This window comes from Panthera onca, chromosome B2 (genome assembly GCF_046562875.1).
Source record: "Panthera onca isolate mPanOnc1 chromosome B2, mPanOnc1 haplotype 2, whole genome shotgun sequence".
Lineage (NCBI taxonomy): Eukaryota > Metazoa > Chordata > Mammalia > Carnivora > Felidae > Panthera > Panthera onca.
The window spans coordinates 42,636,430-42,664,090 of NC_138343.1; the positions used below are offsets into that span (position 1 = coordinate 42,636,430).

The 27,661-nt window shown below is 38.8% G+C and overlaps 1 protein-coding gene and 1 long non-coding RNA gene across 6 annotated transcripts in view; one reads left to right on the forward strand and one right to left on the reverse strand.

Moving 5' to 3' along the window:
- Positions 1-27,661, reverse strand: part of SUPT3H (SPT3 homolog, SAGA and STAGA complex component) — a 539,689-nt gene that overhangs the window by 113,655 nt on the left and 398,373 nt on the right. The window lies entirely within an intron of this gene.
- On the forward strand, positions 10,199-21,972 carry LOC132666347 (uncharacterized). Of its 2 annotated transcripts, XR_009604620.2 has the most exons (4): positions 10,199-10,327; positions 11,897-12,039; positions 21,499-21,597; positions 21,770-21,972. It is a non-coding gene; the product is annotated as an uncharacterized LOC132666347 (long non-coding RNA). The 2 variants fall into 2 exon arrangements; XR_009604619.2 differs by lacking the exon at positions 21,499-21,597.

The window sequence follows — 27,661 nt, forward strand, 5'->3', positions numbered from 1 at the left end:
ATATTATCTCTGGTCTATACACTGTCACCTTAAAATCAGGAAAGGTGGTAAATATCTAACCCTCATAGACTCTGTGTTCTTTAAAGATAGTTAACTATGTCTTACTTCTCTAATCTCAGCATTGGTCAGTGCTTAGCTTGGATTTACCTGGATCCCAGTAAATGTCACTGGCTAGCTGCATGGGTGGGCAGGCGGATGGATGGATGGATGGAGGCAAAAGAAATGCATATAAATCCTTGTTGCCTGATCTAAAATCAGGAACTGTTAATATTTGTAATCAAGTTGTCCAAATTCCAGAGAGGGTAGATGGCTTTTTAAAGCCAAGAGTCCCATAAAAAAAAATCGAGACATTGGCCAACTTATTAAATAAGCTGGCTCCAATTTTCTGTAATGTTCTCATTCCACTTGCCCTTCTGCCTCTATTCAGATCACCCATTGCAATCCACGCTTTGAGTGCACACTGACAGTCCTCTTCTATTCCTGGTACTGTAGGGAATCTCCGGAAAAGATGCAAGAGGGAAAATCATAAGCCCTGTAGAACAGCGTGATCAGAAAAAACAATGCTTATTCTGTACAGAGAGCAGCACAATAACCTTTAAAATAAACTGTTGTAAAAGCTCCATTTTTCAGTTGAGGATACTGAGCTCTAGAGAGTAAAAAACAATCTTTTTTTAGAGAAGTAAAAAAAAATAGCTTTTTAAGCATAGAGTTGATAAAGCTAGTAAGTAAAACTTGGGTCCTAGACATCCTCCTGTGAGGTATATCACTGAACAATCATGGCAGGTTAATCACAGCTTTTATTCATCCTGGATATTCTCAAATTACACAATGTGCTCCTGATCTCAGACTGCCACATGGACATAAGGTCATCTGTGGATTAGTCATGCTCTTGTATCTACAAGTCCAATTTGTTTTCTACTTATCTGTCAATTCTACCCAGTCCTTGGTTTATGGTACACACTAGAGGCTTTTTAAGAAATTAGACCTTACCAGTACTACAATCTAGCAAAATATTCCCACAGAGGGGCATACATGGAAAAATCACTTTTGGAAGAATTATTCCGAACCTTTTCCAAGCACGCAACAATATTCTAAAATTTCATTGGAATGGCTCTTTAAAAAGGTAAGAGAGCATAGTTACGCTAATCGTCATTCATTTCACTACCAAGAAGTTAACAGCCTTTTCTGGCTATTGTCAAACAAACTCAGAAGGCAGAATTCCATGCCAGATGAACTCATTTTCTTGGGTCCTACCTAAATGAAAACAGGGAAGCAGATATCCCTACAGATGCAGTAGCCAGTATGATTCGTTTGCTTGTTCACTACCTTAACAAAACAGGCCCTGAGTATACATTTGTTAATTTAAATTTTCAGTGAGGAGCTCATTTCAATGAACATGCAACTGCTTGTGTCCTGGAAAAATATTTTCAGCAGTGACGATCACCATTTGCCCCTGTCTATACCAGTTTGAGGTATGAGGCTGGATTACTTACGCAGCATACAGTTTCATTTAAATTCTCCGCGTGCTTTCACTGAAGCATCCACAAAGGTTAGAGAAACTATGAGCTGGCATATCTCTTGGCGGCTTCTCAAGACACATGACATTTATCTTTCTCCAGCGATACAGAATCACAGAGCATAACTCTGAAACCAAGATGAAAGTTTATCTGCTCTCACTTCCACCTTGGATTTTTTAAAAAAATCTTAACTTTGATTACTCTTAGAAGTCTTACCATTGAAACACAAAGTCCTTTCTGCATGGAAAAGGCAAAGTGCCAATAGCCACTACCAACTACCTTATGTTAAACAGGAATTGGTTGCTGAATTTGAAAACCGCAAATGGCACGGCGGGCAGTAGAATCCAGCAATGTGAAAACATGCGGATTGTGGGATGTGTATGCATGTTCATGTATGTTGTGGTTCATCTGCAGAATGACATGAATAGATCAGTAAACACCACAGAATGCTAAAGAAACTTGGATGCCATATCCCCCACTCACTCTAGATAGAGAAGCGGAGGTTCAGGAAGGTTAAAGGGTTTACCTGGTAGATTTTCCTTACCTCTGCACCCAAGTGCAAAGCTCACCATTTTGGGCCTAGAGTACTGCAACTCATTCCTGGCTGGTTCCTCCCAAATATTTTAACTCTCCCAACCCATCTGGGTACAGCAACTACAAATAAAAACATGGAGCAAAGGCCTTGGCACATAGCAAGACCTTACCATAGCGGGCCCTCCTCTATCCCCACACCGCTTTCCTGCTTCTGCCTCATAAACTCAAACAATGGCTCTCAGCAGATCACTCACTGCATCAAATTTAAGCTCAAATGCTGGGCTTCCAAATACAGCCACAATCTGGTTCGTTCTTTATAGGCAGGCAATGTCCTCACTAAAACCTAACACCTTTGCGGTAGTCAGGTCACCCTTTGTCACATCTGCCATGTTGCTGTCCCGTGCGCCTCCGCCATGACTGTGCTGTCCATCTCCCCCCTCTTCCACAGGGCATTTAGCTCCTTCCCCTTCCGCGTGGGCACCACCTTCCCTAGGAAGTTTTCCCAAAAGCTCCCAGGTCACACTGATCTCTCTCCTGGAACATTTGTTCTTCTAGACAGTATTACACCCCTGCACTTTCTACGTGCTCTACTTTTGTTTCCCCTCAAAGGTTGTAGCTGCGAGAATGTATTTATTATTCACTGAAAAAAGCAAGCTGAAAACTGAATTGCACGTATCTTGATCCCGTTTATGATTAAAACACACACACGTGTGCAAACGTCTGGAAGCACATACATTATATTTTTGTAGTATTTATCCCTGGGGGTAGCATTGCCGGTAAGTTTTACTTTTTCAGTCACACATTTCAGTATTGTTTTAACTTTTCCTTAGGTGAATGACAGTAAGAAAAAACATTTTTAAAAACGAAGAGAATTTAAATGTAAAGAAATTCCTCTTGAGTTAACTTTGCTTGGCCTACTGGGGGTCATGAAGTAAATGTCCACACACACAAAAATAATCAAAGCAGTTATTCAAGAGGCAGAAAATCACAGAGAAACAGCATAGGTTTGGATATATGTTCTCACAGAGTGAGTGTGAGCAAGAGGGAGAAAGGAGAATGTTACTGAATTAATTAGGGAGCCAACTCAAAATCCTGACTGTCTCTGAATTATACAACTGAATACAAATACAATGTATTTTCTATTTCATAGCCTGAAAAATGAAATTTTCCATTGGTGCTAACTTGTTCTCCCTGCATGATTTTCATAATACATCAATTTTGTGTGCCTAAGGTATTAAGAATATATTACAATAATCACGAGAAGTTTCTTAAAGAAGTAGCTATAGACTTAGGAGAACGTTCAAGGGACTTAAAAGGGATTTTGAGCTAAAAATAAGTGAGTAATTCCCAGTGAGTACAAAGCATCAGTGATTGAGAAATACACAAAAGGATATTTGTCACAGTAGTTCATAATAGAGTTGTTTCAAAATATTGAATTTTTAGGGGCGTTTATACTGTATGGGTCTAGATACATTAATTAATGTGACCACAGTTTTTTCTTTTCCGTATATTCTAAACTATCAAGAATGAGCATGAACTGGTTATAAGGAAAATACAGTTGTTATTTAAATAGTGCTTTTAAAATCGGTTGAATGTTTATAATTTTTAATCTGAATTTATTAAGCTAGTAGTGAGGAAAATTACACACAATATATTATTTCCTATCCTGGGCTAAAACGTGTGCTAAGAGACGTATTTTTTTCCCAATAACTTAGTGGCACACAACCACACAATTCCACGTTTAGCTGTAAATCCTCATGCAGTGTTAGGACTAATTCTTACTAATGTTTCCCCCGAAACTGTAAACATGCTCTGTAACAACTAAGTTGGCAAATAATATAAAAAGCTATGTGAGTTTCTGCCCAAACTAGTTCTTTGAAGGAACAGAAGAAGACTAACCTCTTCTTTGTTTTCCTGATTGAGGATGCTGTAACCCTTTTTTGTGGCTTTTATGTGGCTGTACATCCAAAAGTGAACACACTAAATGAATACATACAAGCTCTTTAGGTATCCTGAAGAACATTCCTAAAAATTCTCATCGGTTTATGTACTATGCAGATGAGTCGACACGGCTTTAGAGTCTAGCAAATATAGAAGGATATAGTTAAATATTTCGGCTATTTAGCTAAACTTTTACGACACTGCCTGGAAAATGTGCATGTAAAGCCACTGTTGAACAAAACGTAGTTCATATTTTCTCTTTAACCTTGAGCTGGAGCTGTAGACCTTTCCATTTTCATTTAGCAAGATCAAATTCTCAAGCAGTCCAACGCACATATCGAATGGAGGCTGGCTTCGCTTACACAGTGGGAAAGTTTGGCACCTTTAAAATAAAATCCTGTGAAGGAGGAAGCCTGTCAGTGCAACATGGCTCTCATCCTCTTCAAGGATACGTGGAACTCTAACAGAACAAGGAAGGGCCCTGCTTGGAATCTCCCTTTGTTGCTACTATATGATACATCTACGTTTTTTTGATAAGGATTTTTGCATGTGAAAATAAAATTTTTACCTTGTGTTACTTCATCCATTAATTCTAAGTTCCATAGCTCTACCATTAAAATATATCTGGAATAAACCACTTTTCACCACTTTCCACTTCGCTGCTACTATTCTGGTCCAAGCGGTCATTATCATCATCTCCCCTGGATTACTGCAATAATCTCCTAATGGGTCTTCCTGCTCCCACTCGTCCTTCCCAACCCCTGCCAGTTCATTCGCCACACAACAGCCAGTGTGATCCTTTAAAAGATGAAAATCGGGTCATGCCATTTATGATTAAAACTGCCAGTGGTGTCTCATCCCCCCCAGAATGAAACTCAAAATTCTCAGAATGGCCTGCATATCCCTACACAGTCTTGTTCCCTATTACCTGTCTGGTCTCATTTCCTATCACTCTCCTCCTCACTTACTCCACATTCCAGCCCACTCGCCTATCCGCTGTTTCCCGAAAACGACAAACATATTCCCATCCAGGAGCCTGTGCATTTGCGACACCCCTGCTCTATCTTCACCCCACATCATTGGCTTGCTCACTCATTTCTTTGGGTCTCTGTTCACAGGCCCCCTTCTTAGAGAAGCTGTTGATGATCACTATATATAAAACAGCAGCTCCTGGCAGGGTACTCTCTATTGCCTGGCTTCATTTTTCTTCATAGCTCTTACTATTTATCATCTGCCACAATGATAGATGTATTTGTGGCTTATCTGTTTCTCAACTAGAATACAAAGCTCCTCAATGGCAGAGATTATGCCTATTTCACTGACTGCTAACCCCCCAATGAGTTGGATACAGAGTAGGTGTTTCATAAACATTGGTGGAATTGAATATATATATGTATACATATATATATGTATGTATATATACGCATATGTATACATATATATGCATATACATATGCATATATATACATACATATGCGTATATATACATACATATATATATATCTTCTTCCTACAGTCTATATATGGAAAGGTTAATATCTCTAAGGCAAGGTTTCTCAGTCCTGGCACTACTGACATTTCGGGCTGAATGATTCTGTGCTGTAGGGACTGTCCTGTGCACTGTAGGATGTTTAGGGAATTCCTGACTTTTACCCACTAGATGCCAACAGCTTCTGCCTGATACTTCCTGGGTTATGAAAAACAAGATGTCTCCAAATATTGCCAAATGTCCCCTACAGGGCAACATCACACCCAACTGAGAACCACTGGTCTAAGAGGAAGAAGACCTACCATTGGTTGCCTCCCTGCTACGTGTCATGTGCTGTGCTTGGTCATTAACATTATATCTTTTAATTCTTCCAATAATCTCAATGGGCAGATATGATTATTTTTAAAATGAAGAAGCTATGGCTCAGATGTTAGATAACTTGTCTAAGACTGCACATCAAATAAGGTTGCTACAATCTCAAACCAGGTCTGTCTTACTCCAAAGTCTACGCTCTTTTTCCTATGAATCCTCACAAATGAAACTGCTGAAAGCAGAGATACTTTGATAGAGGCGAGGGAAGCGGATGCACAGTCTTCCAATTTTCCTTGTCTTCTGAAAGATATTCCTCAATGAAATAAAAATTGCAGAAATCTGTGCTCTCCTACTGTATCTGCCTTTCAAGGAACAAGCACTGTGCTTCTATATCTGGTTTTAGAACTGAGGCCATTTCAGACACGAGATTCCTAGGAGGACCATGATACTGAATGAACAACTAATCCCCACGCATCGGTCAGAGTGATCTTTTAAAAATGGAATTGTGTTGTGTCATTTCTATCAAATCCCTCTTTGGTTTTCATATCATGGACTGTGGCAAAAATGACAGGTTTACCTGAGAGGCATATATGAAAGAAAGAGTGCTCCTAAAATACAGATCACAACACAGGCTGCTACTTCTAGCCCTCCTGACCCAGTGCGATAGGCCCCGCCCTCACCTCCCAAAAGAACCCTCCTCCCTATCCCAAGCCACACTATTGCTGCCAGAAACACTTAGGAGCAGCAGAACTACCTGCCTCAGTGATGGATCAGAACAACCAATTTAAAGTCCTCTTGCACTGTTGGTGGGAATGCAAACTGGTGCGGTCACTCTGGAAAACAGTGTGGAGGTTCCTCAAAAAATTAAAAATAGAACTACCCTATGACCCAGAAACAGCACTGCTAGGAATTTACCCAAGGGATACAGGAGTACTGATGCATAGGGGCACATGTACCCCAATGTTTATAGCAGCACTTTCCACAAGAGCCAAATTATGGAAAGAGCCTAAATGTCCATCAACTGACAAATGGATAAAGAAGATGTGGTTTGTATATACACATGGAATACTACTTGGCAATGTGAAAGAATGAAATCATGCCATTTGTAGCAATGTGGATGGAACTGGAGGGTATTATGCTAAGTGAAATAAGTCAGGCAGAAAAAGACAGATACCATATGTTTTCACTCATATGTGGATCCTGAGAAACTTAACAGAAGACCATGGAGGAAGGGGAGGGGGAAAAAAAAAGTTACAGAGAGGGAGGGAGGCAAACCATAAGAGACTTAAATACTGAGAACAAACTGGGGGTTGATGGGGGGTGGGAGGAGAGGGGAAAGTGGGTGACGGGCATTGAGGAGGGCACCTGTTGGGATGAGCACCGGGTGTTGTATGGAAACCAATTTGTCAATAAAGTATATTTAATAAAAAATAAATAAAATATAAAAAAAATCTAGATACAAAAAAATAAACTCTTCATTATCTATAATTTATGTTGATACTCCTCAGCTCTCAGTTCAGAAGATATTTTAAAAATTGGCAATTCACATAGTAAACCTTAATCATTCTAACTGAGAAGGTAGCTTAGCAAGATGGTCAAATTATTCATTTAGGAATCTTCCATTGAAGAAAAATACTGCTGTAAACAAACTCTGAAATAAAGGGGGACAGCAAAAAAACATGTTTTAACAGTAAATCTGAATCACGCCATGTTTTAAAAATTCATAAAGGAGAAAGATGAAATGATGAAAAGATGAATAATGGGATCTCTTACATTATGCACCAGTGAAGAAATGAAGTCACCCATCTATGGAAAATTCTCAAGGGACTATATTATAGAGGAAAAATAGGCTTTTACCACTGGGTACCATCTGAGTTAAGATTAGAAACAAAACAAACCAAATTAAATTGTTTATTCCTTACAGAGAATGCCCTTAATCATTTTACAGCTGAAGTTTCTTTTCTCATAACTGGCTGAGTTGTTTTCATGAGTCAGAAATGAACAAGTTCATCAATAGAAGTCTGCCACAGAGACTGATCTGGCTGAAAGCACGAGTTAACACAAAACAAAGAAAGAAAATGATTTCCTGAGTATGCCAAGTTTTAATCACTGAAAAAAAAAAAAAGCCAGCAATGGACTTGACTAAATATGGCTACAATGCCATTCAGTAATCATAGCTATTGAAATTGCTTTTTTTTCCAATGTAATAAATGAAAATTTCTAAATGGTTAACAGGAAAAAGCAGGAATGTCTACACGTTCAGAAAATTAAGGTCTATTTCCCATTTTTATCTTTAAAATGTCTAACCAATGAATTTAAAAAAGAAACAAAACCAGAAATCATCTCGGAAGTAACTGTGCTTTCAAAATCTTTGAAAAAAGTACTAGAGGGAGGGACTTCTCTCCTAAAGCAGCCCTGTTTGTACTTGGATTCAGTATTTCAAGCAGCCTGAACACTATGACAGCCTCTTGGGCTTCAAAGAATGCAGAATAGCGAAATCCCTTGGAATCATAAATGTAAAACCTATAATTATGGTTATTTAACAAAATGGTTTCTGTTAAGATATTTGATGATGAAATTCCCATCCTCAGATGTCAGTGCCCAAATTTTAATCAGCCTTTACTCATAAGTAAATGTATTCTAACTGTTATTTGATTAAATGTCAGTGGCCATTAGGCCCAGCTCTGAAGTAAGAAGGCTTACAGAAGGCATGCCACAGAGGGTGTGGAATGGATTATGTAGAAAGACGCAGAAAGGAGAATTGCTTTTAGTAACTTCGTGATGTGAGGCAGTGTTTCACCTTAAAGTAACCACAAAAACTTTAAAGAGGCAAAGGACAACAGAAGGGAAGATCAGAGGTGGTAAAGTGGGTGGTCAAGGGAGGGAGAATCACAGCACAGACAGAACAGCAGCACTTTTGAGTCTTATGTACGTTGCCTTACTTGTTGGCCCTCTCTGCAACCCTAAGGGGTAGGAAGATCAGCTATTATCAACATCTTCCTTTTGTAGACAAAGAAGCTAAAGCTTGCCGACTCTGTGGCTTTTTAAGAAAGCTTATTTTGAAATCAGTTTAATTTACATAAAATTTGCAAAATTAGCGCAGAGAATTCTGTGCACTCTTCACCCAGCCTCACCACCCCCAACCTCTCCTGATCCTTTCTGATCTGAGAAGCCATGCAGGGCCGGTCATATGTTTAGCGCTTGGATGAGAGTTTTTGTGGCTTTTCATCAAGGCAGGACATATTGCTAGAACGATTTAAGATATCTCCTCCAAACCAGTGTTCTTTTCACTGTATCACTGACTCCTAAAACAAAACTCCTTACTTACCTATGACATTTTCTTTCTGACTGTAGACAGGATTACCCAAGTTTTACCCAAGTAGAATTACCCAAAGGGTACAACTGTACATTACTACTACATGTTACAATTCTAGATGCCTATAAAATGTGCAATAATCTAGAATATTCTACCTGAAATGTTCTTTAGTGGCTCTAGTAAGAAACGGGTTTCGTTTTTACAGAACTGAAAGCCCTAAAACTTGAACTATGTGCAGTTTTGACAAGATCTAGAAATGCACCCCAACATGAACAAATTAATAAGTGGACAAGTATTCCAGAATTACTTTGCACAGTGACTTCTTAAGAAACATGCTCCATTTTCAGAGTCATTTTCCTGGAGGAGAGCAGTTAGTGTTAGATAGATAGCCCGATAACTTGATCGTTCGTATATGCTGTAAATTCCTTCACTGGTTCTGACTGTAGTCATTATGAAAGTAAGGTTGTATCTAAGCTCTATTCCATTTGTATGTCTATCTATACGAATTTAGCTGTATTGTACATTTTTATAGAGGAGATTTTGTTCAAGATAGCTACAACTCGTGAGTGCTGGGCACTGAGCGAGGTCCATTACATTTGCTACCACAAATCCTTTCCAACAGTTCTGTGATGCAGGTCCCGCTGAACAATCTGAGACTTGGAAACATTTAGTAATTTGTCCAGGGTAACAAGGATACCCTGCACAAGGTAAGGGATGGAACTGTAATTAGATCTGTCTGAGCCCAAAGCCAATGCTCTGTTTATAATACCATGCAGTCTAAAGAGAACATTGGAAAGAAGACAGGTATACCACAGTTTAGTAAAAGATAAAAAATACTTCTGTCGCCCTATAATAAAGACTTTATCATCTTTTGTGATGACTGACACCCTTGATTAGGATAATGACGCCAGGGGAACAAACAGTTGGGCTTAACACTTGAGGATATGTATAAAGTAGTGTGCGTGTGTGTATGTGTGTGTGTGCGCACACATGCACATCTGTTGCTAGGTTGTAGCTTTTAAGAGGGAGAACATTATTGTGACATAAGCATGATCTCATCTGTCTGGGAAGATCATCATCTTTCAAAGACTAAGAAAGAAGGAGGCTCCACGTGGGTGGAGCAGGGTGAGGGGAGAACAGAGTTTAATTAGCTGGTCAGAGCAGTCTAGTAGCCTGACGGTCATGGAAAAACAGGTTTCATAACCAGACTGCCCACAGGTAGGTGAATTAAAAAAACATCACATAGGCAACACTGAAATGAATGATGAAAATATGATCTTGTTAAAATAACAAATTAAAATTCTTCATAGCTCGAAATCCATCCTCTTAGAATTCTTTAATACTGGTGCTTTGCTGGTACATTTACGATATGTGAAATAAACTATAATTTGATTTATATACAACTTTTAAGTAATACTCCTACTGCACCACGTCAGGTATCCCATAAGTATAGTTAAATGAAGCACGCCTGGCTACTTTACATGCCCTCCTTTGCGTAGTATTCTTTAGAGGGCAGAAAAAAACACAGCCCAGATGGTAGTTATTTTCTATAGCACAGCATTTTAATTTCTTAAGTACCACGATGGATATTTTGATTAACAACAACAACAACAGCAAAAAGCTAAAATCAAACCTTTTTTCCTATTTTAAGAGACAGGAAATCTACTAATAAATGCTGAGTGATTTCTTCAATCTTTTGATGTTGGGAAGTTTAGATAAACGAAACTCTTTAAATAATAGGAGACTGAGACTGAAACACATTAAGACATTAACACTCATCCTGTAAATATCATAGTTCTTTGACAATCATAGCCACATGACACAGTATTTCTTCAATATAAAATAAGAGACTTATTTTGTCAATTGCCCGAGAAATAACTGACAAGAAGGAAAAAATTAACGTCCTATGTAAAAGGCCTTAGCTTTGTCCATAGTGGAGCTCTGGAACGGTCCGTGAGAGCCCAACCAGAGGGCCTGTGTTAGAGGGCTTAGACAAGCCACCTTTTTAACAGCTTCCTTGACAGAGCAAAAGTGATGAGTTTACATGACAGCTAAGAATTATCTGCTCTCATGATGAGGCACAAAGAAATTTTATGGGGCGCCTGGGTGGCTCAGTCGGTTAAACGTCCGACTTCGGCCCAGGTCATGATCTCGCAGCTCGCGAGTTCGAGCCCCGCGTCGGGCTCTGTGCTGACAGCTCAGAGCCTGGAGCCTGCTTTGGATTCTGTATCTCCCTCTTTCTCTGCCCCTCTCCCGCTCATGCTGTCTCTCAAAAATAAATAAACGTTAACGAAAATAAAAATACATTAAAAAAAAAGAAATTCTGCTTCACAACTTATGAGTTCACTTCACTGGCACAGCCCAGACACTATATGAGAGAACTTGAATTTCTACTAGCATCAGGCAAAACAGTGTCCAGTCACCGCCACATGGACTAGAACTGTCAAATGCTGTCCATTTCCAACTTCTAAGGAAAACAATTTTTATAGCAGACCAGGCCTATCCTAAGACACTAATCACTTTCTAGAAGTTTATTCTCAATTTTATCAACCTGGGGTCTCAGTCACAAGTTTTACTAGTTTAAATATTTTTAGCTGAATGCGATTTGATCCCAAATTATAGTTACTTTAAGCAAGATAAAAGTGTATTTTTCTTCACGTAAATGAATTCTGGAGAGGAGTAGTTCAGGCTTGATATAATTACTGGTTGAAGTCACCAGGGCCTCAGTCTCCTCCAGCTTCTGCTCAGACATTTTTCTAAGCTGTGTTTTTTTTTTTTTCTTTCCAGTTTTAAAAGTTATCTATTCCTTTTATCGAGATATCGTTGACATCTAACAACGTGCAGACTGTGTGTGGCTTTGTCTTCATGAGTCAGAATGGCTTCTAAAGCTCCAGATATTACCTCTGCATAAAGTGGTCAAATGTAGGAAGGTAAGAAAAAAAGTGAATGCACTTCTGTTTTAAGAAAACTAACACGGTAGTTACAGTACTTCCGTTTACATTTTACTGGCCGTATCTCAGTCATACGATCAAATCCAGCTGCAAGTTAAGAAGAGGAACGTGCTATTGTGGCTGTGTGGCAACACAACCCGCTACAAATCAGTTTTATTACAAAGGAAGAAGAGAAAGGATATTGGGTGGTAAGGAGCTGTCTCTATCATGTTGGTATATGATATTACATTTATGTGATCCATCATATTGATTTCCAGACCTGATTTTTACTGCTCGTAAGAGCTGAGGCTTAAGAGTAAGGATTCTCTCCCATCACATCACTCGCCAACATTTTTTAAAAAATGCATTTTGCACATTTTTTAACTTCATGGAGTGCTTCCAGGAGGTAAGTCAAACCAATAGCCAAGACTATTAAGCCAACTCCAAAATGACGGAGGTGCTCTAGGAAGAAACTGGTTTAGTTGCATTTAATCCCTTCATATGTTAGGGTCAGCACAACCATCAGTGAAGGCGAGTGACATAAAGATTGACTTGGCCAATGACTCACTCCAGTGGGCGCTTAACTGCCTTGCCAATGTTAGTCTATGCACTTTGCATGAAAGCTGGCTGGCAGGCTGGGAACTACTTTTGATCTGTTGTCTACTAACCTTTTACTGGAATCCTAGATACAGCCAATGAAAAGCCACCAATCTCAAACTTCATCGAAGAAAGAAAAGATGATTAAAGTAGACTGGGGTGGGGAGGGCTGAAGTGATCCCAAGTACGATGAACTTGAAAGTAACAGAGGGTATCTTCAGCACTGGATATGAGTAAGGGCAGGGTGAATTTTCATGACGAGGCAGGCCGTCATATCTGAAAAACGCCTCTTCACTTTTTGATGAAAAACTTAAAATTGCAAAAAATGCAAATACCGCAAGCGAGTCAAGAGGTTCTACATTTATACACCATTTTATCTTGGTGAGAAAGATACAAACAAAAAGCAAGTAAGATGGCATTCAAGATGTATCTGGCACACGGACAGGGTACGTTATAGGGCTAATACAATTTCAGCTCAATCTCTCTATATTCAAAATCAACAGTGCTGAACAGGAACAACTGAGTTTCCATCCTAATGTACAGCTCTGAAATGTTCTTACGTGATCGTGAGGGCCATTCTGTACCATCAGAGGAAGACTAGAGTGCCTCGTGAAGAGCATGCCGACCTGGACTCAGGAGACCTGCACTTTAGGTCTTGGTTTTGCCTCTAGCACAGGAAGGGAATCTCTAGGTTGGGTTGCTTCCTCTGACTGCGGCTGAGTTCTCCCTTCTTGAATATAGCGCTGGCGTTCTGAGGTTCTGTGTGTATCCTGTATCGTAGGGAGGGCTTGAAATGTGTAGAAATATGTCAGAGCCATGGGTCCTAATGATTGAGGAGACCGGACAACCTGTTCAAGTCCACGATGGAAATCAGTCTCCGTCTATTTGCAATGATTCTGATCTAGGAGAAATGCCATTGGGAGAAGCCAGTGGGTTCCTAACTTCTGGAAAACAGCCAGATATTTCAAAACCGTAAAAATGTGTGTGAACTATTTCACCCTCAGCAGTGATGCAGCCATTTAACCCGCTGCATCGACTTTACCCATGACTCCCATTTCTCACACAGAAGGGCACTGGATTTAGCAAATGAGGAGGCCATGTGAAACTGAACAGAAGAGGTAAGTAAGAATCTGCACTTTCATAATAGATGCAGAAAGAAAAAAGAATTCCAGGTACTTTTTTTTTTCCTGGGAAGTTCAAGGGTAGGAAGATCACTATCACTAGGTCTTCAAACACCTCCCCCTCAACATGCTCCTTTCTGTAGTGAATTAGGTCTAATACAAGAAACCTAACAAGATATACGAATGAACTCTGCAAAAAGTACAAACAGCTGTGCAATTCATATGGAAGCTGAATATCTGTCTTTTAAAAATAAGTAAGAAATATGCTGAAAGCTATTAGCAAACAGGTTTTTTTTTCTACAAAGGAATATCTAAGAGACTGGAATATTCAAAGGCATGTAAATGTTCTTCAAAAATAAGAGCAAAATGTTCAAATGATTGTCTGGGTCAGATAAACATCGATGAGCAGAAGAAAGGGGAAATCTTATAACCAAATAATGTTAGTTACTTGTAAGTCACCATAGCCCAATACCTTTCCACTGTACTAGTCTACACAGAGTCACTAGTCAAACTAGACATTCTCCAGTACAAGAAAAGTCTTCAGTATTCTGATTATGAGGAAATAACAGTGAGGCTTCAAAAACGTAGGTAAATTTAGGAGACATATATATTTTTTTAACGTTTATTTATTTTTGAGACAGAGAGAGACAGAGCATGAATGGGGGAGGGTCAGAGAGAGGGAGACACAGAATCCGAAGTAGGCTCCAGGCTCTGAGCTATCAGCACAGAGCCCGACGCGGGGCTCGAACTCATGGACCGCGAGATCATGACCCGAGCTGAAGTCGGCCGCTTAACCGACTGAGCCACCCAGGCGCCCCAGAGACATATTTTTAACTTCCTTTAAGTGAGTTAATTTCTATTTTCCAACAACAAAGGCAGGGGTTACCTTCAGTAGGTAGGAAGGTAAGCATACCTTTGCATATTCCTTAAGAGAGGCATATCCTGTGCCATTAACTGAAAAGATTAAAAAAAAAACCTACTAAGTCCCTATTAAAAAGAAATCAGATTCGGTATGCTTGTGACACTTTAAAGAGCATATTATGTGGGAAAACAAAATAAACATTTAACCTGGCAAATGAAAATGGATTTGGAGTTTCAACATATTTGGCAGACTGGTAGAATTAAATTCAAGTCAAGTCTGCAGAGAAACTAATATAGTATTTAAATATTTGCTTAAGTAATGCAGTTTTTGAAATAACATATTTGAAGACATGTTTTTGTTGAAATGTTTTACAGTTTGAGCAAGGATATTTTTTGAGAGGAAAAGCTTGACTGAAGCACATTTTACTTTCTCCCTTTGTCATTCTGTGAACGTTAGTGGGATTTCTGGACTTACTCTCTCATGAGCCATTTTCCTTTAAGTCTCAGATAACTGTGTAACAGCCCCTGCAGCTTTTAAAAAGAAACTAGATTTAGATTATGAAAATAATTTTTGAAGGAAAATACTGATGGTCTCAAGATCAACTCCAGCATATTTGTGGGCATGCTAGGAACGATGAGTGAATGAATGGATGAATGGGCCGGGGCAGTAAGCGGTTCAGGCACTATCTACCTGCTCTCGCTGCCCCATCGCTGCCCCATCACTGCAAGGCTACCCTGCCAGCCTCCTCTTTAGAGTGATGCAGCGTGTTCCTGCCCTCCAGCCACACTGCCAGGTCTACGTCTGGACACCCAGCACAAGCTGGGTCGATCAGGGCCCACTTCCAGAGATTTGAAACTGGTAATCCAGAGAACTGGGTCTCTTTCTTTTTTTTTTTTAAAGTTTTTTTTTTTTTTTTTTTTTTTTTTAACGTTTATTTATTTTTGGGACAGAGAGAGACAGAGCATGAACAGGGGAGGGGCAGAGAGAGAGGGAGACACAGAATCTGAAACAGGCTCCAGGCTCTGAGCCATCAGCCCAGAGCCCGACGCGGGGCTCGAACTCACAGACTGTGAGATCGTGACCTGAGCTGAAGTCGGATGCCCAACCGACTGAGCCACCCAGGCGCCCCTAAGGGTCTCTTTCTTTTTAGGTGAAGAAACTCACTTGCCAGCACCTGCTCTAGCAGCATGTTAGCTACCAATAAAAAGACAGTTCAACGGGGAGAGAAAAATTAAGCCCACGTATTAAGGGAAGCAGAGATCAGAAAGAGAAAGAAAAAACTGATTTTATTGGTGTCTGAGCCGTAGTTCCTGAGGCCCAGCTGTATTTCTATCCTTAGGTTGCTTAGAAGATGCACATCCTTACAATATGAGAAATGTGTCTATTTGTAGGGTTAACTAGTTTTCTAAACAACATAGCAAACAAATTTGAATCAACGTTTTATAAATTTAGCTTATTTGTCATCCCTAGTCTTTATATGAATCCATCATCTTCATACAGAGTGTGTACAATCACAGAAAGAATAGTGGTGACTCCTGTGGAAGTGTAACTCCCATGACACCTTTGCTTCATTATCCTGAAAATAAAGACCTCTTTCCTACACGCAGCCAACACTTCTCTTATTCAAATAGATTATCTATATCATTAATTGACCATTAGGACATTGCCGGTAGTTTGCACATAAATTATACGAAGGCCTAAATACAATCATCAAGTCCTTTAATCAAGAGAAAATACTTTCCTAAATAACCTTATAAAAAAGCAGGCGGAGGTACCGAATTTTTACTCAGTCTTGGTTCCTAAAACCAGTAGTTTTCCATTTCCAGAGAAAATAAATTGATAAAAGAATTTCTACAGATGACAAGCAGTTCTGGGTCGTTGAAAATTTGTGAACATGTAGAGATTCACGTTTAAAACTAAATTATAGAAAACTCCCAACTCATAAATAGATCTTAAAAGTTTGTTTTAAATTAAAAATACATCTTCTCATAGAAATACTATCTTAAATAGTGGCTAATGTCTCATGTAATCTAAAAAAGCTCTTTAACCCATATGCATCTGGATTATACTCAGTTTATGGGAGGCTCCAAAGGGGAGAATTAAATAAAAGAATTTTGCCCCTTCCCATATGCACCAAAATTCTGAAAACCCAAAGTGGGTGTTTGATAGGTTCTCACATTATTTCTGAAATCTCAACTTCCTAGAATCTCTCTCTTGCATTTTCTTTCCCACAAGCATACAATAATAGAGCATATCACTTAAGGTTCTCTACTCTTCAAATTTCTCTAAGGTTCAAAACTACTTTACTCCTTGGAAACCAAAACTGTTTACAGAAAGTCCCTTTCAGCTAATGATTAAGATGTAAGAAATCTGATTCACATCAATATGTAATAACTGAGTGTCCTTGGCCCTTCATGTGTTTTTAAAAGTTCTGAAAGAAGACATAGTTTTATCGACTATGGTTTTGAAAATTGTGGATTCAAGATAACAATGATTCACATTAGAGAAACAAGTATGAGAAATCCAGTATCTTTTCTGATGTGTGATTCTGCTCAGCAATTACCTGAGAAGCAGAAATAAAGCAAAGTGTCTTTATCAGCCTTGACATCAGGGAGGCTAGTAACTATATACAATCAAACTCAAGGTTTTTTGTTTTTTTTTTTCCAGATAAACATCACTACTTCTCTCCTACTTTGCTTTTCCAGATAGTCCACACACCCATTTTCCTTCCTAGCACTTACATTTTTTAAACTGTGATCCTAGGCTAGGCATAATCTCCATGCTTCAAGGTCCTCTGTCTGCAAAGGCCGGGGGCGGGGGGTGGATAAAAGAACCTACTCCATGGGTAGACTGTGACATGAGATAATATATACATTAGGGTTTAGAACAGTGTCTGACATGTAGTAAGTCCTATACAGGACTCTGCTATCATTACTATTATGTCTATTTCTCTGGTGTATCAAACATTCTGTCAAGGAAATAACTATATTATGAATCTTATACCATACCCCCAGATAAAGTACAGTAGCAAGCACCTAGTGGGTAATCAAAGCGTATTTATCAAATGAAAAAATACTAATTTATTTGGAAGGTTGATAAATTGAGACATATAGGTTTTAATTTTTTTTTTTTAACGTTTATTTATTTTTGAGACAGAGACAGAGCATGAATGGGGGAGGGTCAGAGAGAGGGAGACACAGAATCCGAAACAGGCTCCAGGCTCTGTCAGCACAGAGCCCGCCGCAGGGCTCGAACTCACGGACCGCGAGATCATGACCTGAGCCGAAGTCGGCCGCTTAACCGACTGAGCCACCCAGGCGCCCCGAGACATATAGGTTCAAGTTTCCTTAGAATTTAAAAACAGCCACTGAAGGCTTTAAATGATGGTAGGCTCTGAAATTACAAATTAAAGACAAAGAAAATGGGCAGGGAAGCATAAAAGACAGAATCATAAAATAAGATAAAATCATATGGGCTATGTCAATAAATGTAAATAGGGTCATCTCATTAATTGAAACAAATTAAAGAAAAAAATCTTAAGATTTGGGGCAAAACTCAAAATCCCATTATACATATACTGTTAATAACAGGTGCATCCAAACCAACTGGCTCAAGAAGACTGAAAGGAAAGATAAACAAAGTTAGAACAAGCATAGATATGAATCAAAACAGGAGAGCCAGTTTCTACTGATGAAGGGTCCAGCAACAATGAAGAAAAAGGCTTAAATTTCTGCCTCCTAATTTGGGAGAACTGGTTTACATACAGCAAAAATGGCTAGAAACTGAAGGAGGTATTTATAGAAACATCCCAGCAGTGAACAGCTTACTTTTAATATGCCTCTGGGTTTCTAATTGATGAAAGAGAGAAAAAAAACGTGGGGGGGGGGGGGTGGCCCAAATGACCATTTGGGATGTGAAAGAAATCCTGGAACACCTATTTAGACTTATTTTTAATTAAAGAAAACAGAACACGTTTTACATGGACTGACACTGCTACCCTAAATCGGCCCATATGCCCCAGAGTTACACGTGGTGAATAAAACATCCTGAAGGAGGGCAGTGCTCGCACACAGACGGGCTGATTGCAGTGCAGTCGCGAGCAGGGTCTGTTCAGGGCAAGGACGGTGTGGTTGGTGTCACCTCACTTGGTACAGGAGGACATCTTCACTGTGCCAGTTAAAAAAAAAAAAAAAAGACCACCGACAGCAGATTCTATGCAACATTTTGAATTGAGATGCAGAATGAACATAGAGATCTTCTGCATCACCCAAAGTCTCGCAGGCTACCTCTGAGCAGAGGAAGTTGAAAGTTATAGAACTTGAAGACAAATTAATGCTTTTTTCCCTTTAGAGTCTAAGAGTTATAAATCTGCTGAACTTTTCTCGTGGCCACTGGATGCTAGCAGATATTTAAAGTGAAAACCACAACTTATGTATCCCTCTAAAGGCAAAAGCAGTAAAAATAGAAAGGTTTTCCAAATGATGAAACATCTATGATTTACAGAGGTTTGGAAATATTTTCATTATTATTAACTTTTTTGTTAATATCGCTATATTTATAGAGCACCTACTATGGATCTACACTATTGTGGGCACTGCAGTGAAAAAAAAAAAAAGACAATGTTCTTGACCTCCTGGAGCTTACATTCTAGTGGGGGGGGGGGGGAGAGACAAATAATAAACATATAAAAGAGACTGATAACTGCTATGAACAAAATATAGTAGGGGAAGTGGACAGAGAAGGATGGGATAGGAGAGGGATTCTTCTTGTCTTCATCTGCTCAGGCTGCCATAACAAAATGCCACACATTTGGTGGCTTAAACAACAGAAATTTACTTCTCATAGTTCTGGAGGCTGTAAGTCCTAGATCAAGATGTTAGCACTGTCAGGTTCTGGTGCGGACTCTCTTCCTGGCCTGCAGACAGCTGCCTTCTCACAGTGTCCTCACATGGCAGAGTTTTCTGGCATCTGTTCCTTTTCTTACAAGGGCACTAGTCCTATCACGAAGGCCTTGCCTATGACCTCATCACACCTGATTATCTCCCAAAGGCCCCATTTCCAAATACTGTCACATTAGAGGGCTTCCACATACGTTTTTATGAGGGGACACAATTCAGTCTGCAGCATCTCTCTGTTGCAAGGTTGGGGTGGGTCTCTGTGGTGACGTGAGATGTGAGCAGAGTTCTGAGGGAGATGAGAGGGGTAGGGAACAGTATGCGACAAAGTCTGCGAGAGGCAATGCATTTGCCCGGTTGAGAGCCACTGAGAGCGAACATCTGGAGAAAGATGGACGACTGATCAATGTATCTGGCAACAGTGGAGGCTACTGTGACCTTAACAAGAGCCATTTACATAGGATGATGGGGATGAAAATGTGATTCAAGTGGGTTCTAGAGAGAATGGGAGGAGAACAAATGCAATCTCTTTTGAGAAGTCCTACAGTAAAGGAGGACAAAAAAGTAGCTGGAAGGGTTTCTGTCTGTGTTGAGGCAGGGAAAATCACAGCACTTTGCTGTTGGATAGAAATGAATGAAGCGTATCGGGTTGTGGTAGGACTTTCGGAAGCACTCCTCTTACTGCTCCCCCCCCCCCCTTTTTTTTTAAATTTTTTTAACATTTATTTATTTTTGAGACAGAGAGAGACAGAGCATGAACAGGGGAGGGTCAGAGAGAGGGAGACACAGAATCTGAAACAGGCTCCAGGCTCTGAGCTGTCAGCACAGAGCCCGACGCGGGGCTCGAACTCACGAACTGCGAGATCATGACCTGAGCTGAAGTCAGCTGCCCAACCGACTGAGCCACCCAGGCGCCCCTCCACTGCTCCCCTTTTTGCAGGGAGACAGGAAGTGGGTTTACCAGCTGAGCAAGGACAAGAGGGGTGCTAGAGGTCTTCTGCAACAGCAGTTTAAACAGTTATTAAGGTCAGTGGCAGAATGGATGCACTATGGATTCTCTAAAATTGCCAGGCAGCACTAAGGCCAATTTGAGGTTCTTAGTTGGCAATGTGAAGCGATAATAGTTAGCTTGATTGTGTTTTCCTTCAGTCATGTTCTGCTGCTGGGGAACAGGCATAATGCGTAGCTATAAAATAAGCAAAGAATTGGATTTAACCAGGATTGGGCTTTTGCTAGGGCAGGTGTAAGTGCGAGCTCTAAGTGTGAATAAAATCCTAGTGTTAAAACAATCTACTAATATATCTAACCAAGTCTCAGATTTTTACTGATGAAGGTTCTGTGATCAAAAAGAGTTTGTAGACTAATGATAAAAAGGAAGTGAATACTATTCATAATGACGATGTAATAGACACATAAGTGTCTCCCTGTGCTGTCCATGGATCAGTTACAAAAGGTCACCACATATTAAAACACCAAGTAAATTCTAATAAATTCCCAAGGCTAAAATAATATCTCTAAATATATTTGACTGCTATGCAATAAAGTAACTAAAACACCTAATAGGGTCACAAACAAAATATTCAGCCACTTGGAACATATATCTATTTATTTTAAATATTCTCCTATATAAATTAGGCCAAAAAGCAACTCAAAAGTATATTGAATATTAATAGTTACATATCAATACATGATATAATGTATTAATTAATATTAATATTAATATATTTACAAAATAGTATTTAAATAATAGACGTAATAGACATTTTTTAAACCCTATGGAGTATATCAAAAGCTATGCTAAGAAACATTACAAATTTAATATTTCCATGGTCAAAATTTTTTCTGTTAAAAATAGCAACAAACACATTTGAGTTATAAATAAAGCTTTTGTTCAATTATTTCTTCAGCATTGTACCTAGAAATGCAATTTCTGGATCAAAGGACATACGGGTTTGTTTTTTCTTTTCATGTGTTTGACAGATAGAGTCGCACTTTTCTCCTGAAAGCTGTATCATCTTATGTTTCCGCTGATATACGAGATAGTGAACTTCTCCACAACCAAGTAAACACTGAAAAACTCTCGGTACAACTTAAACAAAATACATTTTTCTAGCTGAAATGAAATATGATTTTTCCCCCCTAGCTTTGGTTTGTTTTTTCCTTGGGCAGGGGGTGTGGGGGTGGAAGCAAGGGAAGGGTAGAGATGAGATTCAACATTAAAATGCATTACAAATGACTTATAAATTTTCTCACAGCTGTCTCTTGCCACAGAGGATCCATAGTTCTTTCAGTAACTCCCCAATATAATCAACTGGCCTATAGTCATTTGTAAGCACCCAAGTCCCACACAAGTAACTGGAATGATTTAAAAGAATACCACGAGAAGAATTTTTTAGAAGAATTTATGAGTTTGAGATGACTGATATCCCAAAGAAATAATCTCCAGGCAACCAAGATAACTCATCACTCCTTGGTTATAATATATTAAAAAACCTTCACCAAAAGATTGCATTTTTTTCTTCTTTTTTTCCCCTTTTCCTTCATCTATTTCCCTCTTCCTCCCTCCCCATCTTCCTCACCCCCTCCAGTCTCCCCCTCCCTCGGGTAACTTCCACAGATACAGCAAAGGAATACAGTAGTATTTTTTGGAGAGATTTGTGGACGTACCGAATTTTGGTAAAAAGAGTCTAATTTTGAATTATTTAAAAGCTCTTAAGTTATTTAAGAGCTTTTATATAATAAGGTATTTTTTTCAAAATAAAAACAATTACTCCAGTGATTTCAGATTTTTCTATAGTGTGTTTTCGCAAAAGTGTTCACTTTTGTACTTACAGCTTTTCCATACTTGAGAACAGATCAAGAAACCCATTATCAATGACTGTCTTCTGTCTGAGGTGCTGAACAACTACAAAACCTCGATGCCCTTTCTTCAGGGACTTTTAAAAGCAACATTTAATAAACACTTTAAAATGCCCAAAATTGCTAATACTTATTACTTGGTTACTTTAAAAATCATGCTTAAAACAGCTTATTACATGGCCATATTACCTGTGGGTATATGGCTAAATATTACCCTTTGTAACTGAGTATAAGAGCCACAGTAGTGATGGTTATTATTAATAAATTATTAATTCAATAACCCCGTAGTTTATAAATGCCATACATGAGGCAGGTTAAACTCAAAAGTAATTTTTGTGGATATGGTGATTTATGGCTAACCTGTTCCTTAGTGTTAGAAGAACTAAGTGAAACAACACTTTCCTGTTGTGTAAAGTACGTACGAGTGGAGATGCAAAATTTTCATGCCACAAAAAATTCAACAGTAACTTAAGGCACCTGAAAATTCAAACTACCTTCTAAGTACAAATCAGCCAATAACTAAAAGAATTATCCAGAAGAGGTATTTCATGGATCAGAGAAGTAAGTATGTTATTATGTATAGATGCCAAATCATAAAATCTTACAACTGCAGCAAATACACGAGAAAAGGTATGGAACATTTATTGTCAAGTGTTCTGACTTGGCCACTAGGTGGAATGGACCAATAGTCACAGATGGTGTTGGTCCTTTTGAAACAAAATCAACTGATTGAACTGGAATTGATGCTCAGTGTCAGCTTGTAGACAAATCTGGGACACAGCAGAGATCAATGCCAAAGCAGTATGGTTAGAAGAACTTCTATAGCCAAACCTGGAAAAGCCACTATTATAATTTGAACAGAAAGTTATCTGACCAATGAAATCCATTAATAACTGGAAAGCACCTGAAAGAGATTCGTTGGAGAACTCCTGATATGAAAAGTTCACAGAGGTACATAACTAATTATGATATCCTGTTTGAATCCTATGTGAGTCAAAAATGACTGGTTTTATATACCTGGAAACTACATTCTTTAAAATTTTTTAAGGTTTTATTTATTTTTGAGAGAGAGAGCGAGAGAAAGAGAGTGAGCAAGTGGGGGAGGAGCAGAGAGAGAGAGAGAGAGAGAGAGAGAGAGAGAGAGACAGAATCCGAAGCAGGCTCCAGCCTCTAAGCTGTCAGCACAAAGCCCGATGCGGGGCTTGAACCCACAAACTGCAAGATCATGACCGAGCTGAAGTCAGACATGTAACCAACTGAGCCACCCAGCCGCCCCAAAACTGCATGCTTTAAATAAAACAAAAAATATTCAAATCATCCAAAGGATATATTAATAATACATATGTTAGCTACAAAATTATGCCTATTTTTAGTTACCTTATTTGGAAAATATTTATTGGAAGTTTATAACGTTTAAAGTAAGTCCACGCTCTCAAGGACTTTATTTAGTAAGTTAAATTAAGTAAATACAATGAGTTACAATCTATCACCTACTGAAATATCTGAACATTGATGTTGCAGATCGAGAAGGCTCAGCAAAGGGAAGAAAAGTAAACACCCATTTAGAGAACTACAAATCCAAAGGGGTTCGTTAAGCTGTGTGTGTGTGTGTGTGTGTGTGTGTGTGTGTGTGTGTGTGTATGTTTTGTGTGTGCACATGCATGATTTGGGAAAGAATATTAAAAAAGAGGAGGATCAGGAATGGTGAGAGACGAACATGAAAAGGTTATCTGAGGCCAGATTATAAAACAATGTATTACTATCATGCTAAGAAGTTGAGACTCTTCTGCAGAAAATGGAGAGTCATGAAAAGGAGAAGGCTGGCAAGATGTGAATTGCCTTTTGGACCACTGCTTTATGGAAAGGATAGTTCTCGACAGACAGACAAATACAATGGATTGCACTGATCACTAAATATTTATAGCTTCATCTAGAATTCTTATTTCTCAATGAGGAATGCAATGATCTAGGAAAAAGTCTTGATTAAACAGCTTGATTGGCATGATGTCATAAAGTGGTGGCAACATTAAGAACCGAAGTAAAGGCAGCTCCCTAGCACGGATGCAACACAGGAATAGCGGGAAATTACCTATACCAAACAGGCAATGAGCTGTTAATTCCACTAAACAAACTACAGGATTAAAAAGACAAAAATCTTGCCACAGAGTACACTTATTTTCATATTTAGAATGACTAACTTGTAGAGATTAAACCAATACAGATAAATAAAAGCCAGACTATGTAACAACAATCTGCCCACCTACTGTGGGGAATGTGGGTGAAGGAGAAAGAATAGGGAAATATAATCCACCAAATATTCAGGGCAAAAATATTTTGGTTATTACAACAACCACAATTTGAGAACTATAAACATTAAATGTAAATTAGTGGTAAATCCTGTGGTGTTCTTAAATTCGGTGATATTTTAAAACTCTTCTCTGCCAAGGTGTTTTATAAACAAGTCGGTGGACTGATCTCTAAGAAAACCCTTGCGATGGATCTTTTGAAAGAGAAGGATATCATTTTAAAAAGAACAAACTGAAATTATTTGGGAAAGAAAATATTGATTGATTCCATAAAAACCTAATTGAACAGTATAATCAGATGTGTTAGTCAAATATCCATTTATGCGAGACTAAACACAGCAGCGAGCCCTACACACATGCATTACCACTGGTAGACACAAATGTTTAGTTTGCAGCACTGGTGTGTATCTTTATCCTCAAAAATGGTTCTCTGTTTTACTAAAATTGAAACTTGCTTGATGTGGGGAAGGTAGAAGTGAATGGTAATCATTGTTCTTATATTTTACTACCAAGTTCTGATTTCAAATATTCTATAAGCATCAAAATCCTACAGGAGAAAACAGGCAGCACCCTCTTTGACCTTGGCCGCAGCAATTTCTTACCAGAAACGTCTCGGAGGCAAGGGAAACAAAAGCAAAAATGAACTATCGGGACTTCATCAAGATAAAAAGCTTCTGCACAGCAAGGGAAACAACCAACAAAACTAAAAGGCAGCCGACGGAATGGGAGAAAATATTTGCAAATGACATATTGGATAAAGGGTTAGCATCCAAAGTCTATAAAGAACTTACCAAACTCAATACCCAAAAAACAAGAGTCCAGTGAAGAAATGGCCAAAAGACATGAATAGATACTTTTCCAGAGAAGACATCCAGATGGCTAACAGACACATGAAAAGATGCTCAACATCATTTATCGTCAGGGAAATACAAATCCAAACCACAATGAGATACCACCTCACACCTGTCAGAATGGCTAAACTTAATAACTCAGGCAACAACAGATGTGGGTGAGGATGTGGAGGAAAGGGGAACCCTTTAGCACTGTTGGTGGGAATGCAAACTGATGCAGCCACTCTGGAGTCCAGTGGGTACGAAGGTTCCTCAAAAAATTAAAAACAAAACTACCCTATGACCCAGCAATTGCACTGCTAGTTATTCATCCTAAGGATTCAAAAATGCTGATTCAAAGGGGCACATGCACTCTAGTGTTTATAGCAGTGCTATCAATAATAGCCAAATTGTGGAAAGAACCCAAATGTCCACAGAACTGATGTGGAATATTTATATACAATAGAAAATTACTTGGTGATCAAAAACAATGAAATCTTGCTGTGTGCAACAACTTGGATGGAACTAGAGCATATTATGCTAACAAAATAAGTTAGCGAAAAAAACAAATACAGATTTCCATTATATATGGAATTTAAGAAGCACAACAGATGAACACAGGGGAAGGGAAGGAAAAATAAGATAAAACTAGAGAGGGAGGCAAACCATAAGAGACTCTTAAATACAGAGACAAACTGAGGGCTGCTGGAGGGGAGGTGAGTGGGGAGATGGGCTAAATGGGTGATGGGCACTAAGGAGGGCACTTGTTGGGATGAGCACTGGGTGTTGTATGTAAGTGATGAATTACTGGGTTCTACTCCTGAAACCAAGACTACACTATATGTTAACTAACTTGAATTTAAATAAATCTGAAAAATAAAGTTTATCCCCCCCCCCCAAAAAAATAAAATATTCTATCCACATAAGAAAAGATACTTGTGGGCAACAAATGCTAAATCTTGATTTGGATTTGGAAAAGCATGGTTACTATGAGCACTGTTTCAATGCTGTCACCATGTATTTAGCTTCCCAATAGTCTAGGGAAAGGGTAACAAGAAGAAATCTTTTAAATTTCACCCAGAGAGGAATAGTAAAAAATAGGTCTGAGGGTGGAAGACAAAATGGGAGCGGTACTAAAATTTATATCATAGGGGCGCCTGGGTGGCTCAGTTAGTTAAGCGGCTGACTTCGGCTCAGGGCATGATCTCGCTGTCCGTGAGTTCGAGCCCCGCGTCGGGCTCTGTGCTGACAGCTCAGAGCCTGGAGCCTGTTTCAGATTCTGTGTCTCCCTCTCTCTCTGACCCTCCCCCGTTCATGCTCTGTCTCTGTCTGTCTCCAAAATAAATAAACGTTGAAAAAATAAATAAATAAAATAAAATTTATATCATAAAGATGGTAGTCATTTGGCTAATCATGCTCTAAATTTTTTCTATAGTAAAGCATAACCCAAGCGATTAAACACCCTATAAAAATAGAGAGCAATTAAAAAAACCCAACAAAACCTACCCATTTCTAGTTTCGAAACCCAGTATATGGAGCACTCTAATCAAAGCAGAAGCCTGACTCTACTCTCAGTTAGAGCCCATAGTTCACAGATGGTTAAGAAAAACCTAAAAGAATCTCTTAAGAACAATCTGTCAAATGTGATGTATTAAGCCATAGAATGATAAACCTAGGTAAGCGAGGGAATGTTCTATTTTTATAAAATCTGTAACTTTTCATGTCATTAACTGAAAAATCTCTTCTCCGGAAGATTCCTTTCTGGAGTTCAGACAAGCTTTTATGGCAATGAATATACACATTATCTACCATTATGTAACTAGAAGATAGCTCTAGCTGTGGATACAAAATAATTTGATAGAGTCTATAAAGTCATGAATGGAAATAAATTTCAGAGCAACACATTATACCTACCTTTGGGTTCTCCTAAAGTCATGTAATATTCCCTGTTCTGTAGTTTCTAGGCCAGAAAAAAACATACACTAAATTACATTAATTATGCACCGTGTAGCTGGAATTACCAAAGGTTATTTTGGAGGAATTTCTATTAATATTCCCTGAAGAATGATTTTGTATTTTTCAATTACGTTATCCAAGATTCCCTTCAAAAGAATAAATGGGCATACTAATGTGTTCTCCTGATGAATCTCTG